This window comes from Cervus canadensis, chromosome 32 (genome assembly GCF_019320065.1).
Source record: "Cervus canadensis isolate Bull #8, Minnesota chromosome 32, ASM1932006v1, whole genome shotgun sequence".
NCBI classification, from domain to species: domain Eukaryota; kingdom Metazoa; phylum Chordata; class Mammalia; order Artiodactyla; family Cervidae; genus Cervus; species Cervus canadensis.
Genome location: NC_057417.1, coordinates 15,489,777 through 15,507,357, shown reverse-complemented (window position 1 = coordinate 15,507,357; position 17,581 = coordinate 15,489,777). Strand labels below are relative to the sequence as shown.

The 17,581-nt window shown below is 39.3% G+C and overlaps 1 pseudogene; it reads left to right on the top strand.

The window, feature by feature from the left end:
* Nucleotides 1–8,242: 8,242 nt before the first annotated feature.
* LOC122433000 lies at nucleotides 8,243–17,243 on the top strand (annotated as a pseudogene).
* The last annotated feature ends 338 nt before the right edge of the window (nucleotides 17,244–17,581 follow it).

Genomic DNA, 17,581 nt, shown 5'->3' with positions numbered 1-17,581 from the left:
CCCACCTGATTTATAGATTCAATGTGATCTCTGTCACAATCCCTGATGGGTTTTTTGTTTTCTGTTGTAACAATCAACAAGATGACCCTAAAATTTATATGGAAATATAAGGGACTTACAAATGGTCACAAACATCTTGAAAAAGAACAAAGTTCAAAGATACAGTTCTTGACTTCAAAACTTACTATAAAACTACAGTAATCAAGACTGTGTAACAATGGCACAAGGACAGACAGAGATCAATGGAGTAGAATTGAGAGTCCCAAAATAAATGTGATCTCACATTTATGGCCAATTGATTTTTAACAACAGTGCCAAGACTATTCAGTGAAAAAAGAATAGTCGTTTCAACAAGTGGTGATGGGACATATATGAAAAAATAAATGCAGACTCTTGCTTCACATCATATACAAAAATTAATTCAAAATTGAAAAGAAATCCAAATGTAACAGCTAAATCTCTGAGAACAAAACTTAGGAAAAGACCTTCACAACAGTGGATTCTTAAGATATGACATCAAAAGCACAAGCAATAAAGAGTAGACAGAATGGACTTCAAAGTTAAAAACATCTGTGCATCAAAGGATTCCATGAAGAAAGTGAAAAGATAACCCACAGGACAGGGGAAAATATTTTCAAGTCATATGTCTAATAATTATCTTTTATAACTCAATAATAAAAAGACCATTCAATATAAAAATGGGCAGAGGATCAGACATTTTTCCAAAGACAGAATAGAAATGGCCAAAAGCGTATGAAAAGTGCTTACCATTATTAGTCATCAGGGAAATGGAAATCAAAAGCACAATGAGAAACTACTTCATATCCACTAGGATGGCTATAATCAAAAACACAAGTAACAAGTGTTGGTGAAACGTGGAGAAATTAGAATCCTCATACATTGCTGGTGGAAACGTACATTGGTGCAACCACTTTGGAAAATAGCCTGTCAGTTCCACATAAAGTTAAAGATATGATCAAGCAATTTCACTCCTAGGAAAGCAAGAGAAATGAAAACATATGTCCACATAAATATGTGTATGTTAGTGTTCACAGTAGCATCATTCATAATAGCTACAAATGGTAGAAACAACCCAAATGCTCATCAATTGATGAATTATTGAACAAAATGAAGTTTATTTATACAATGGAACATTATTTGGCCATAAAAAGAAGTGAAGTACTGACACATGCTATGACATTGGATAAACCTTGAGAACATTATACTAAGGGAAAGAAGCCAGTCACAAAAGGGCTATATGATTCTATTTACATAAAACCTGCAGAATAGGTTAGGGCTGGAATATTTGAGGGCATGGTGATAGCTGAAGGGCATAGGGTTTCTTTTTGAGGTGATAAAAATGTTCTAAAACTGACTGTGGTGATGGTTGTACAACACTGAATATACTAAAAATTGTACACTTTAAAAGGAAGCACTATGTAGCATGTAAAATATCTCAATAAATCTGTTTTAAAAAAAAAGAAAGAGATGGAAAAAATAAGCTCTTCATGATCGAGCCCCTATATCCCCATCATCCTTTGACACCACTCTTCCCTTCAAACTACAGGAATCAGGCACACTGAGCTTCCAGGTTCCCCACACACAACTTTACAGCAAATAAACAAAACAAACTTCTGAGACTTTAAACTTGCTTTTCCTTCTACCTGGGACACGCTTATACCCTTCCCTTCTCTGGTTAAAACTTATTCTTTAGAGCTCAGTGTGGATGTCACTCTTCTAACATTTCAAGCCTGAGTCAGAGGCATTCCAGTGTGCTCCCACGGCAATACGCATTCACTACTGTTTTAGCACTCTTCTTACTGAATTCCAGTTAACTGTTTGTAGCTTTCACTAAAACTGAGTCTTGATTGCATCTCATCCTAGAGTAGGTAAAAATACTTTGTAAAGAATGTAAGTCTGAATCACTTTTGTGATCATTTGACAGCTCAATAGAATACTTGAAAAAAAAGTTCTGAACTGGAACTATTTAATTGTGAAGAGAAAGGCACTGGTCATAACCTGCCTAGAAATACGCATGCAACACTCATGACGCTTGAAGCAAGTTTTCAAGTGGAAAAGCAGTGACCTGCCTTAGCTGGTTTAGCTTTACACAGACATACACATTTAACCTGTTAGGAAAAATAAAGTTTTGATTTTCACATACAACTGCATTTGAATCTTCTCCTGAAGAGATGCATGATAGGTTCTGAATCCCAGAGAATAATCAATCTACAGGTAAGTCTGCAAAATAAAAGACCCAAGAGAATACTGAGGCTCAGAGCACTCTTATCAATTCTGAATCTGGGTGAAGTTTGAGCAGATAGTATGAATTCCATATGGAGTCCAAAACAACATGGTGACACACTTTGAATAGATTTCTTCTAATATAAGAATGGATATCAGAAACAATTTTGCTAGGAAACACTCCAAATCTGGGGGGTTGGGCAGAGAAACATGAGTTTACAGGGAAGGAATCTGAGAAAATGGTCTTTACAGCCAAACATTAATTTTTGTGTGAAGCTGTTTAACAATCCAGTGATTTCAAAATTTCTATGAGAGGTCCAAATAGCTGATGAAAAGCCCTTAGGAACACAACAGCATTGTCTGTCCAGAAGATTTTAGTGCCTAAAGTTCAAGTCAACTGATTACCAAACTACGTTTTGGTGGTGCACTGAAAGGAGAGGGAGAGGCTTTAAAACTGGAGAGGAGACTGAAGAAAGGAGAGTGTCCCCAAACTGTAAGACCTACGATAATCTATATGACACTAAAGTAGGTTAGATATTTCCCCCTAGACAGGTAAGGGGCGTCCCTGGTGGCTCAGAGAGTAAAGAATCTGCCTGTGATACGGGAGACCTGAGTTTGATCCCTGGGTTGGGAAGATCCCCTGGAGGAGGAAATGGCAACCCACTCCTGTATTCCTGCCTGGAGAATCCCCATGGGCAGAGGAACCTGGCGGGCTACAGTCCATAGGGTTGCAAAGCGTCGGACATGACTGAGCAGCTAAGCACAGACAGGAAAGACTAGAAGAATAAATGTCAACTTAATTAAGAAAGAACAACAGGCAACCCTGTTTCATGTTAGGAATCATACACATATCTAACAGCCTTGAGAAAAAAAATTCTTTTGAATTTGGAAGTATTCAAAATGGTAGGAATGTACACTAAACAATCTGTACTTTATAACTTTTAAAAACATGAGCATCACAGAAAGTGTAAAGGAAGTAATACTCTGATCATATGTACTAATTCACATATATAGTAGTGATGCAATGGTAAGTGGAATGTAAATGTAGAACATGAAATATAATTTATCACCTTTGGGAAAATAAAGTTTTAGAAAAAGAAAAATTAAAGGAAATATGACTAAGAAGAGTATATATACAGTGCAATAGCTCAGTCATGTTGCTCTTTGTGGCCCCAGGGACTGTAGCCCGCCAGGCTCCTCTGCCCATGGAATTTTCTGGAATGGTGTGGGCACCATTTCCTAGGGCATATTCCTGACCCAGGGATTGAACCCGAGCTTCTTGCATCTCCTGCATTGGCAGGCAGATTCTTTATCACTAACACCAGCTGGGAAGCCTCAAGAAGATTACATATAACAATTCCTACAAGAAAGAGGTTCAGCATAGTAAAAGGTGATTTAGGACTTCCCTGGTGGTCCGCTGGTTAAGAACCCACCTGCCAATGCAGGGGACATGGGTTTGACTCCTGCTCTAGGAAGATCCCACATGCTGTGGGCAGCTGAGCTCTACTGACACAACCACAGAGCCCAGGAGCCCTGGAGTCCGTGCCCTGCTCCGCAATAAGAGAAACCACCACAATGAGGAGCCCACGTCCTACAACGAGACAGTAGCCGCTGCTTGCTGCAATCAGAGAAAGCCTGCGCACAGCAACGACGACCCAGTGCAGCCAAAAATAAAAATAACTTAAAAAAAAATTTTTTTAAGGGTAATTTGAAAAAGAAAACAGTCATGGATATAGAAAAACAAGTGGTTACCAAATGGAAGAGGGGAAAATTAGGAATATGGGATTAAAAACTATATGCAGCTATATAAAATAGATAAGCAACAATGATATACTGTTTAGCACAAGGAATTATAGCCATTATATTGTAGTAAGTTTTAATGGAGCATATCTGTAAAACATTGAATCCATATGCATACACCTGAAAGTGATACTGATAATCAACTATGCATCAACTTAATGTTATTTTTAGAAATAAGTTTAAAACACCCTTCTGGGGCTTCCCTGGTGGCTCAGTGCTGAAGGGTCCACCTGCCAATGCAGCAGACATGGCTTCGGCCCCTGGTCCGGGAGGATTCTACGTGCGGTGGAACAAATGAGTCCGTGTGCCACAAATATTGAGACTATGCTCTGGAGCCCAGGAGCCGCAACTACTGAAGCCCACAAGCCCTAGAGCACTTGCTCTGCAATGGGAAGCCTGAGCACCGCAGCTGAGGGGAGGCCCCGGCTCACTAAAGCTGGAGAAGGGTCCAGGCAGCAGTGAAGATCCAACACAGACAAAAAAGAATGAATAAATGAGATTAATAAAAAAAAGAATGTCTTTTGATGAAGCAGGAAAAATGACCGTTTTAAAAACAAAAACCCACCATCTGATATTTACAAAGTATTAATTATGCACTTCTGATGTCAGGATCTGCTCTCTATTTTTTTGGCCAAGACATGTGGCATGATGGATCTTAGTTCCCTGACCAAGGATCAAAGCTGTGCCTCCCTGCATTTGAAGAACAGAGTCTTAACCACTGAACTGCCAGGGAAGCCCCGGATTCTCTCTCTTTAAAGACCAGGGTCCAGGGGACTTCCCTGGTGGTCCAGTGGTTAAGAATCTGCCTTCTTATGTAGGCGACACAGCTTCCATTCCCCGGTCAGGGGACTAAGATCCCACAGCCTGTGGGGCAGCTAAGCCCACGCCACAACTAGAGAGCCCGCATGCCACAACGAAAGATCCTGCGATCCACAACCAAGACCTAATGCAGCCAAATAAAGAAGTTAAAAAAAAAAAGACCAGGGTTCAGCAGCTTATCTATGACACTGATGTGAAAGTGAGTGTTAGTCATTCAGTCATGTCTGACTCTTTGCCAACCCATGGACTGTAGCCCACCCATGGACTGCAGCCCACCAGGGTCCTCTGTCCATGGGATTCTTCGAGCAAGAATACTGGAGTGGGTTGCCATTCCCTTCTCCAGGGGATCTTTCCGACCCAGGGATTGAACTCAGGTCTCCTGCATTACAGGCAGATTCTTTACCATCTGACTGAGCCACCAGGGATGCCCATGACATTGATGAAATGATTATAATAATAATAAAAAATCATAACTTCTACTATGTAACGCAATTGAGTAATTACAATAAAGAAAAATTACATTTGTATGTATGGGTATATATGTATGTGCATGTATGTGTTTGATGTAATGATTATATTCTGAAACTGAGATAAGGGAAAACTCTAGTAGTTTAATTGATAATAATTTTTATTGATAGTCAACTATATACTTACATTTTCTGCATAAAATATGTATTTCTTAAAATGAATGGGCACAACTTAGGAAAAGAACTGAAATCAATAATGCAGTACTAAAGAAATTTAATGATATAAAATATGATAGGTTTTAAAAATTGCAACTGCATCCAGATATTCTTCCAGAAATAGCTAGCCATACCAAAACTGCTGGAAGCTGTTCTCCGTTGTTTCAGTCAGACAAGGATCTCCAAACGAATACAGAAATTTTCATATTGAGACAAAGGAATTGAAGGCAAGCACTTGAGGCAGGAAACAAACTAGAAATTCAATCTTCTTGCCACTGTACGAGCATACATTTGGCAGCTGTCTTTCTCACTTCCCAAACAGAACCTCAAGTGTTTGGGTTCAGAAAAATATGATTTTGTCCTAACCTCTACTTCAAAACCTTAACATTAGAATAAAGGGTGCTCAATGTATGACAAAACCCACTGAAATGTTGTGAAGTAATTAGCCGCCAACTAATTAAAAAAAAAAAAAGAATAAAGGGTGCTCAAAATAAATTTTGCTTCCCTGTCACTCATAAATCTAGAGGGGGGAAAAAGATAAACAGTAATAGCTGCCACTATATTCTGGGCACTTATTTAGTGCCAGTCATAGTATTATTAAGTGCTTTATGTATACTTATTTAATTCTCAAAATAATACAAATGAGGAAACTGAATAACAGGTTAAATGACTAGGTACCAGCTAGAAAAAGGTCTTATTCGACTGCGTTAACAGTTTACTATTTAGGCATATGTTGGTAGAACAGTGTTGTTTTTTTTTTTTTTTTTTGGTATGTTTGTCCAGAGAGTTAACCCTTAGAAACATCAACAAAGAGGTCTTGTAAACTCTGCTTCCACAAAGGCACATTCTTCAGAAACTCTGCACAGGAAATACTAAAATAATTTTCTTCAGGTGTTTAGAAACTCAGTTAATCTAGTAAAAGATTGTAACACTATTTTACTTTCTTAATTCTGATAAAACATAAATTTTAAAAATTAATCTGACTGCTAATCTTATTTCTTTCTAACATTATGCTGAAATTCTGGGCCTCGGTTTTCTGGACAATTTCTCTGGGATCTGCTGTGTTTAGTTGCTCAGTCATGTCCGACTCTTTGTGACCTCATGGACTGTAGCCCGCCGGGCACCTCTGTCCATGGGGATTCTCCAGGCAATACTGGAGTGGGTTGCCATGCCCTCCTCCAGGGGATCTTCCCAATCCAGGGATCGAACCCAGATCTCCTACATTGCAGGTGGATTCTTCACTGTCTGAGCAACCAGGGAAGCCCAAGAATACTGGAGTGGGTAGCCTATCCCTTCTCCAGGGGATCTTCCCAACCTAGAAATAGAACTGGGGTCTCCTGCATTGCAGGCAGATGCTTTACCAGCTGAGTTACTATATTATTTTAAACTACATTTTAAAATCATGCACTTTAAAGATAGTGGAAATACTGAAGTGATGCCATTTGCAGCAACAGAGACGGACCTAGAGATTGTTATATTCATGAAGTCAGACACAGAAGGAGAAATATCATATGGTACCCCTTGTGTGTGGAATCTAAAAAGAAATGATAGAAATGAACTTATTTACAAACTAGAAACAGGCTCCCAGACTTTGAGAATGAACTTATGGTTGCCAGGTGGTAAGAATGGGAGGAAGAGGAGTCAGTTTGGGATGACATGCACACACTGCTATATCTGAAATGGATAACCAACAAGGATCTACTGTATAGCACAGGGAACTGCTCAATGTTATGTGGCAGCCTGGATGGGAAGGTGGTTTGGAGGAGAATGGATACATGTATCGGGTATGGCTGAGTCCCTCTGCTATTTACCTGAAACTATCACAATATTGCTAATTGGCTATACTCTAAAATAAAATTAAAATTTTTTTAAAAAGACTGGGCCAACTGGAATAATCCAGAATTTAAAAAAAAATTAAAGACAGTAATTCAGGAGTGATTAAAAAACAGAATGAATTCCATTTTGATTGTGCTAATTCAAGAAGAGGTTCTTTAAATGATACAGTTTAAAAGTAAGTTTGGAGATTTACAACACAAAGTACTTTAAGCAAGATCCAACTAAATTCTTGTACAGTTTAATTCTTCCCATCATTTTTACCCAGCAAAATCTCAAACAGCAGCTTATGTACTCAAATTATTTACATATTTTCTTCCTTAATCAGTTCCTTTTCAAAGGAAAGAAAGTTCATTTAACAACTAGTTATTATGTCTTGTTTCACTGCTATTTTTATTTGCCTTCTTTAATGAATGAATCATTTCAAAATCACAGTTTACAAACTGATATTTGTTTCTACTATCTCTCGTGGAAAAAATGCAGGTCCAACAATTGCATTCTCTATCACTTTCCCTGCCGCATGTCTCACCAAATCCCCATAAGATATTTCAAGTTACAAACAGATAGATGTCTTTAAGAATGAAGCTCTCGAAAGAACAGCATGTATATTATCTATGGTGAAACAGATCACCAGCCCAGGTGGGATGCATGAGACAAGTGCTCGGGCCTGGTGCACTGGGAAGACCCAGAGGAATCGGGTGGAGAGGGAGGTGGGAGGGGGGATCAGGATGGGGAATACGTGTAACTCTATGGCTGATTCATATCAATGTATGACAAAACCCACTGAAATGTTGTGAAGTAATTAGCCTCCAACTAATAAAAAAAAAAAAAAAAGAATGAAGCTCTCTTTCCCGGCTGGAACCATGAAGGGTGCACAAGAGAAGAAAAAGAAGGTTCCTGCTGTGCCAGAAATCCTTAAGAAAAAGCGAAAGAATTTTATAGCGCTTAAGATCAAGTGCCTGAGAAAGAAGTTTGCCCAAAAGATGCTTCGAAAGGCAAGGAGGAAGCTTATCTATGAAAAGCAAAGCATCACCACATGGAACACAGGCAGATGTACAGAACTGAAATTCAAGTGGCTAGGATGGCACGAAAAGCCGGCAACTTCTATGTACCCACGGAACCCAAATTGGCATTTGTCATCAGGATCAGAGGTATCAACGGTGTGAGCCCGAAGGTTCGAAAGGTGCTGCAGCTCCTTCGCCTCCGGCAGATCTTCAATGGCACCTTTGTGAAGCTCAACAAGGCATCAATTAACATGCTGAGAATTGAGGAGCCATATATTGCATGGGTGTACCCAAATCTGAAGTCTGTAAATGAACTGATCTACAAGCGTGGTTATGGCAAAATGAACAAGAAGCGAATTGCCCTGACAGACAACGCACTGATTGCTCAATCTCTTGGGAAATACGGAATCATCTGCATGCAGGATCTGATTCATGAGATCTATACCACTGGAAAACATTTCAAAGAAGCAAACAACTTTAAACTGTCCTTTAACAGTTTAAAGGACAAACAATTTTAAACTTTAAACTGGTCCTTTAAACTGTCTTCTCCACAAGGTGGAATGAAGAAAAAGACCACCCATTTTGTAGAAGGTGGAGATGCTGGCAACAGGGAAGACCAGATCAACAGGCTTATTAGAAGGATGAACTAAGGTATCTACCAGGATTATTTCTGTAATCTGGTCAGTTAATAAACAATTGAAACAAACTGGAAAAAAAAAAAAAAGACTGAAGCTCTCTCATTTACAACTTTCAGGCTTAGTTATCAATACAGACTATGCCTGTAAGTAATCATGAATTTGACACTAGCTATAATTCAGCAGGAAACTAATTATTGACAAAGTAAGAATGAGAATCAAAAGAAAATCTTTCAGGCCACCTTGGAATTCATAGTGAAAAGAGTGGGAAGTGTCACACACCTTTTAATTTAGGAAGGCAGATTTCAAAAAGGTAGGCATGATGGTATGGAATGAAATTCTTGAAGGAAAGGAGATACAAGAGGTCAGGAAGCTCTTGAAAATGAGGTTCTGACTAATAATACAGATGATAAAGAAAAGAAATAATAAAAGATAAAGGGAAGGGAGGAACAATAAACGAAAGGGAAGAACTAAAGAGACCAGGACTCATCTGAATAGCACACTATAACAATTTTAAAAAGTAGTGTGGTATAATGAACAGGCTTTTAAATTCAGCTCTACCACCTAATTAAATGTGCCTAACAAATCATTCCCTTCTTCAACTATACTTCTTCATCAGCAAAATGGGAATAACATTTCTTGTTAAGAGCTACTATAGGGGTTTCGCTACCTACCAAGATCAACATTTCCTTGCTGGTCTCTTTGTCCTTAGGTATGGCCCATTAAGAGAACACAATCAGAGCGCTGTATTCAAGTTAATTATTTTTTCCTTGGTAGTTACATTATCAGTCTGACATAGAGTTAGGCTCACTGGTTTCAATTTGTATTCAACAGTAGGACTTACTTTCTTGCTATCATTTTTATTTTTTGTGAGTATGTGAAACATATACATAGTTCAAGTAAAGCTTTTTTTTTTTTAGCATTTCATTATAGTGGTATTATTCTTTATATAAGGTAAAAAAAAAAAGTCCATTTGTACATGGGCTAGATTCTATATTCTAGTATGGTGACATTTATATCTACAACCAAAAACTACACAGCATTTATGATCAATTTTAAGATAACTGCCTATGACTATTGAAAAGATTATAGCAAAGAATCTCCAAAAGTTAGTCCCATTAATTTTAGTTGACACATGTGCCAAGCACTGTTTTATATACATGAATGTTTTAACCTTTAAAGAGACCTCTGAAGTATGTCAGCCAAGACCATGCCACTAGCAAAGAGCACAGGGAGAATTTGAATCCAGATTCTAGTCTGTGTTATTAGTCACTTAACTAATGTAATGTCTCCTGCATTCTAACCAATCACGCAATGTTCTTACCATTTGGGGGCTACAGCATTTAAGCCTCTTTTTGTTGTTGTTTTGTTGTTTAGTCGCTAAGTCATGTCCAACTATTTGGCGACCCCATGGACTGCAGCCCACCGGGCTCCTCTGTCCATGGGATTTCCCAGGCAAGAATACTGCAGCAGGTTGCCATTTCCTTCTCCAGGAGCTATTCCCAACCCAGGGATGGAACCCACGATTCCTGCATTTGGCAGGTAGATTCTTTACCACTGTGGCACCAGGGAAGCCAAATCTTTTCTAGCTTACTTTAAAAAAGAAAAAAGTGTGACTTAGGAAAATTACTATATAACAACTTTTCTGAGTGTTAATAAAAATTTAAAATACAATAAACTAATATAGACTAAATCTCTTTTGATTTCTCATTCGATTAGCATTTATTAAAAGAAAGCTGAGTGCAGAAGAATTGATGCTTTTGAACTGTGGAGTTGGAGAAGACTCTTTAGAGTCCCTTGGACTGCAAGGAGATCCAACCAGTCCATCCTAAAGGAGATCAGTCCTGGGTGTTCACTGGAGGGACTGATGTTGAAGCTGAAACTCCAATACTTTGGACACCTGATGTGGAGAGCTGACTCATTTGAAAAGACTCTGATGCTGGGAAAGATTGAAGGCGGGAGGAGAAGGGGACGACAGAGGATGAGATGGTTGGATGACATCACTGACACAATGGACATGGGTTTGGGTGGACTCCGGGAGTTGGTGATGGACAGGGAGGCTGGCGTGCTGTGGTTCATGGGGTCGCAAAGAGTCAGACACGACTGAGCGACTGAACTGAACTGACACATCTTTGGGCTTTTTGGTAAAGAAACTGCCTGCAATTCAGGAGACCTGTGTTTGATCCTTGGGTTGGGGAGATTCCCTGGAGAAGGGAATGGCTACCCACTCCAGTATTCTTGCCTAGAGAATTCCATGGACACAGGAGTCTGACAAGCTACAGTCCATGGCGTCGCAAAACAGCTGGACACCACTTAGCAACTAACACTTTCACTTTGGGAGATAAAGTGAGTCAGTTTGCTCTTCTTCCTTCTCCAAATCTCAATGAAGTGACCCAAGCAATTTACATTTAGAAAAATTCTATAACAGCATGGGAAAATGTCAACAACAGAGAAGAATCGCTGAAGAATTTCTGGAATGCAGAAGAGAATAAGTTCACAAAAAAGGAGCAAGTGTTTCTGTAGTTTATAATCATACAGTCAAAAGACAGTCTTGTTCTTCAAAGAAATGGATGGATTCTCCTCAAAAAAAAAAAAACAAAAAACAAAAACACCCCAAATCAGAAAATTGGAGCCCTTAACCACATTAGAGGGCTTTGGTTGTATACTTAAGGGGATACAAGGAAAGTCACTGGGAACTGCACCATTTGGGATGGCTGATGATATTTGCACCCCAGACTTTTTCAACTGGATGTGAACTGCTTGAATGGTCAAGTTGGGGATTTGCCACAAGTTCCTAAAGAGGGAGGGCAGAAGGCAACAGGAGGTGATATATAAGGGATAAAGTATTTAAGTATTTATGGGAAAAGTATTTATGTATTTACATTAACTCTAGGTTAACAAAGAGAACAAAAGCACTGGCCAACAACTTAACAGAGACAAAAATAAAAAAAAGAAAAGAAACAGAACAGTAGTAAAAAACCAAAATGCACCAACCTCCCTGCTAACTCTGAAGATATTCACAGTAACATTAATTAAAATCTTAAGTGGTGAGGGATAAATTGGGAGATTGGAATTGACATATATACACTACTAGAGATAAAATAGATAAGTAATAAGGATCTTCTTGTATAGCACAGGAAACTCTACTGAAAACTCTGTAATGACCTATATGGGTAAAGAATCTATAAGAAGAGTGGATATATGTGTATGCATAACTGATTCACTTTGCTGTAGAGCAGAAACTAACCCAACACTGAAAATCAACTATACTCCAATTAAAAAAATAAAACTTGAAAGTCAAAAAAATAAAATCTTAAGTACAAGGTGGTCCACTTAAAGCAAGCATCTTACTGGCTACTAGTGTGAATCTAGATGGTTAATGGATGATAACTACCTACTGGATGGTTAGTAGGCAAATACTACTGATAGAAACAGTCCTCTAAAGCTCTGGAAGTTAGTCCTATATCAGCCACACTTCAATGTAAGAGTTTGTTTTCTGATCCTAACCCATTAAGTCTTGTGAGAGTGGGAGTCCTAAAAGTGATCTTACATGCCTATATACATCTGTTATTTAAAGAAGATTCATTGCTACAGTTTTTTCAGTGATTCAATTAATGATTTTAAAAATTTAAACTTTCAATATAATTATTTTATCTACAGGATAGGAAAATACAAAGTTTCTCATTTTTTGTCTCATGATAAGCAAACGAATAGGACTACAACAAATTATCTTATAAGTTACCTGTGATTATCAATCATCCTTTACTTTTACAACACTTTATACTTGGTTACTGACTTCAACTAAGGAGGTCAAGGTCATGGCTTATATAGTTGGCTGGTTAGGGGGAAATCTATTCTTGGGCCACAAACTACATCCATAGCACACTTAGCAAATGTTAGTTACAGTAAGAAGGCTGACAGAAATATGGTTTAGTATATTCTGTCATCATTACTGGAAAATCCCCAAATACATGTTACCTTTAATATGCAGAACAGAACTTGTATATAAGCATTTAAATAGGCTACCTGAGACTTCCCTGGTTGTCCAGTGGTTAAGAATCTACCTGCTAATTCAGGGGACATGGGTTTGATCCCTGGTCTGGAAATATTCTACATGCTGAGGAGCAGCGAAGCCGGTACGCCACAACTACTGAAACCTGTGTACCCTAGAACCCATGGACTGTAACAAGAGAAGTCACTGCAAGGAGAAGCCTGTGCACTGCAATGAAGAGTGGCCTTCACTCACCGCCACTAGAAAAAGCTTGCACGCAGCAATGAAGACCCAGGGCAGCCAAAAACAAATAAATAAATACATAATAAATAGGCTGCCTGGTATTTTTTTTCTCTTAGTGCACTAAACTGGAAGGAATAAGACAGCAATCCAGGTTAAGAATATCAGGCATGTATGGTAAAAATGATATGGACAACCAGGTCTAACACAGTGATATATCCAAGTTGAAAAAAAAAAAAAATCAAGATTGCTTTTGGTGACTGTATGAGGAGTAAATAGCCAATTTCAACATTATATTTTATGTATTGTGATATGGTAAGAGATTAATCCATTTAGCTCCTTAACAACAATAGCTACCTATCATAGGTGCCTGCACATAGGTGTGGCAGGTGTTTCAGGTATATTGATCTGTCCAGCCACTTTGCAAGGTAATAGGTATTATCCCCATTTACAGATGAACAGTATAAAAAGGCAAAAAGCTAAGACGCTGAAAGATGAACCCCCCAGACTGGTAGATGTCCAATATGCTACTGGAGAAGAGCAGAGAAATAGCTCCAGAAAGAATAAAGACGCTGAGTCAAAGAGGAATGGACGCCCAGCTGTGGATGTGTCCGGTGGTGAAAGTAAAGTCCAATGCTGTCAGAACAATATTGCATAGAAACCTGGAATGTTAGGTCCATGAATCAAGGTAAATCGAAAGCGGTCAAACAGGAGATGGCGAGCGTGAACACTGACATTTTAGCAATGAGGGAACTAAGTGGACAGGAATGTGCCGTGCTGTGCTGAGTCACTCAGTCGTGTCCGACTCTTTGTGACCTCATGGACTGTAGCTGCCAGGCTCCTTTGTCCATGGGGATTCTCCAGGTAAGAATAATGGAGTGGCTTGCCACGCCCTCTTCCAGGGAATCTTCCCAACCCAGGGATCGAACCCAGGTCTCCTGCATTGCAGGCAGACTCTTTACTATCTGAGCCATCAGGGAAGCCCAAGAATACTGGAGTGGGTATCCTCTCCAGAGGATCTTACTGACCAAGGAATCAAACCGAGGTCTCCTGCATTTAGGTGGATTCTTTACTAGCTGAGCTACCAGGGAAGCCCCCTTCTCTGCCTTCTACCCAGCTATTCCCGTTCCCGGACAGACACTCAGCAGACACAACGCAGCTACAAGTCCAATGCGACCCATCCCAACTAGCCCAACCCAATATGCTGCCGGAACACCAACTCCCACACCAAACAATGGTTAGGAGGTTCCATCTTCCTCAACAATTTCCAGGTTTTGTGTTTGTAGAAGACAATGCTCTCGGGGTGGAGGGACAGGAATGAGCAAATTTAACTCAGATGACCATTATATCTACTACTTTGGGCAAGAATCCCTTAGAAGAAATGGAGTAGCTCTCATAGTCAAGAAAAGAGTCCAAAATGCAGTACTTGGGGTACAATCTCAAAAATGACAGAATAATTTCAGTTCATTTTCAAAGCAAATCATTCAACATTACAGTAATCCAAGCCTATGCCCCAATCACTAATGCTGAAGAAGATGAAGCTGAATGACTATGAAGATCCACAAGACCTTCTAGAACTAACACAAAAATAAGATGTCCTTTTCATCACAGAGGACTGAAATGCAGAAGTAAGAATTGAAGAGATACCTGGAGTAACAGGCAAGTTTGGCCTTGGAGTATAAAATGAAGCAGGGCAAAGACTAACAAAGTTTTGCCAAGAAAACGAACTGGTCACAGCAACCCTCTTCCAACAACAAAAGAGATGACTCTACACAAGGACATCACCAAATGGTCAATACTGAAATCAAACTGATTATACTGATTGAATATATTGATTATATTCTTTGCACCCAAAGATGGAGAAGCTCTACACAGTTAGCAAAACAAGACTGGGAGCTGACTGTGGCTCAGATGATGAGTTCCTTATTGCAAAATTCAAACTTAAAATTGAAGAAAGTAGGGAAAACCACTAGGCTATTTAGGCACGATCTAAATCAAATACCTTATGATTATACAGAGGAAATGAAAAACAGATTCAAGGGATTAGGTCTGAGAAAGAGAGTGCCTGAAGAACTATGGCCAGAGGTTCATAACACTGTACAGGAGGCTATGACCAAAACCATTCACAAGAAAAAGAAATGCAAGAAGGCAAAATGTTTGTCTGAGGATGCCTTACAAATAGCCAAGAAAAGAGAATCGAAAGGCTAAGGAGAAAAGGAAAGATATATGCATCTGAATGCAGAGTTCCAAAGAATAGCAAGGAGAGATAAGAAAACCATCTTAAGTGAATAATGCAAAGATATCAGTTCAGTTCAGTTGCTGAGTCGTGTCCAACTTTTTGCAACCCCATGGACTGCAGCATGCCAGGCCTCCCTGTCCATCACCAACTCCTGGAGTTTACTCAAACTCACGCCCACTGAGTCGGTGATGCCATCCAACCATCTCATCCTCTGTCATCCCCTTTTCCTCCTGCCTTCAATCTTTCTCAGCATCAGGGTCTCTTCAAATGAGTCAGCTCTTTGCATCAGGTGGCCAATGTATTGGAGTTTCAGCTTCAACATCAGTCCTTCCAACAAATATTCAGGACTAATTTCCTTTAGGATGGACTGGTTGGATCTCCTTGCAGTCCAAGGGACTCTAAAGAGTCTTCTCCAACACCACAGTTCAAAAGCATCAATTCTTCGGCGTTCAGCTTTCTTTATAGTCCCAACTCTCACATGCATACATGACTAGTGGAAAAATCATAGCTTTGACTACACGGACTTTTGTTGGCAAAGTAACAATTAAATTAAATTAAACAATTAAATTAACAATTTAATTAAATTTAAAAAGTCTCTGCTTTTTTAATATGCTGTCTAGCTTGGTCATAACTTTTCTTTCAAGGAGTAAGCGTCTTTTAATTTCATGACTTCAGTCACCATCTGTAGTGATTTTGGAGCCCCCCAAAATAAAGTCTGCCACTGAAAACAATAGAATGGGAAAGACTAGAGATCTCTTCAAGAAAATTAGAGCTACCAAGCGAACATTTCATGCAAAGATGGGCTCAATAAAGGACAAAAATGGTATGGACCTAACAGAAGTAGAAGATATTAAGAAGAGGTGGCAAGAATACACAGAAGAACTATACAAAAGAGAGCTTCATGACCTAGATAATCACGATGGTGTGATCACTCACCTAGAGCCAGACATCCTGGAATGTAAAGTCAAGCGGGCCTTAGGAAGCATCACTACGAACAAAGCTAGTGGAGGTGATGGAATTCCAGTTGAGCTATTTCAAATCCTAAAAGATGCTGCTGTGAAAGTGCTGCACTCAATATGCCAGCAAATTTGGAAAACTCAGCAGTGGCCACGGGACTGGAAAAAGTCAGTTTCCATTCCAATCCCAAAGAAAGTCAGTGCCAAAGAATGCTCAAACCACCTCACAATTGCACTCATTTCACACACTAGTAATGTTCAAAATTCTCCAAGCCACGCTTCAACAGTACGTGAACCGTGAACTTCCAGATGTTCAAGCTGGCTTTAGAAAAGACAGAAGAACCAGAGATCAAATTGCCAACATCTGCTGGATCATCAAAAAAGCAAAGAGAGTTCCAGAAAAACATCTGCTTCTGCTTTATTGACTATGCCAAAGCCTTTGACTGTGTGGATCACAATAAACGGTGGAAAATTCTGGAGGAGATGGGAATACCAGACCACCTGACCTGCCTCTTGAGAAATCTGTATGCAGGTCAAGAAGCAACAGTTAGAACTGGACATGGAACAACAAATTGGTTCCAAATAGGAAAAGGAGTACATCAAGGCTGTATATTGTCACCCTGCTTATTTAACTTATATGCAGAGTACATCATGAGAAACGCTGGGCTGGAAGAAGCACAAGCTGGAATCAAGATTGCTGGGAGAAATATCAATCATCTCAGATATGCAGATGACACCACCCTTATGGCAGAAAGTGAAGAAGAACTAAAGAACCTCTTGATGAAAGTGAAAGAGGAGAGTGAAAAAGTTGGCTTAAAGCTCAACATTCAGAAAACTAAGATCATGGCATCTGGTCCCAGGACACATGGCAAAGAAATAGAGGAAAACAATCCAATGGGGAAGACTAGAGATCTCCTCAAGAAAATGAGAGAGACCAAAGGAACATTTCCTGCAAATGTGGGCACAATTAAAGGACAGAAACACTACGACCTAACAGAAGCAGAAGATATTAAGAACAGGTGGCAAGAATACACAGAAGAACTGTACAAAAAAGATCTTAATGACCCAGATAACCATGATGGTGTGATCACTTGCCCAGAGCCAGACATCCTGGAATATGAAGTCAAGTGGGCCTGA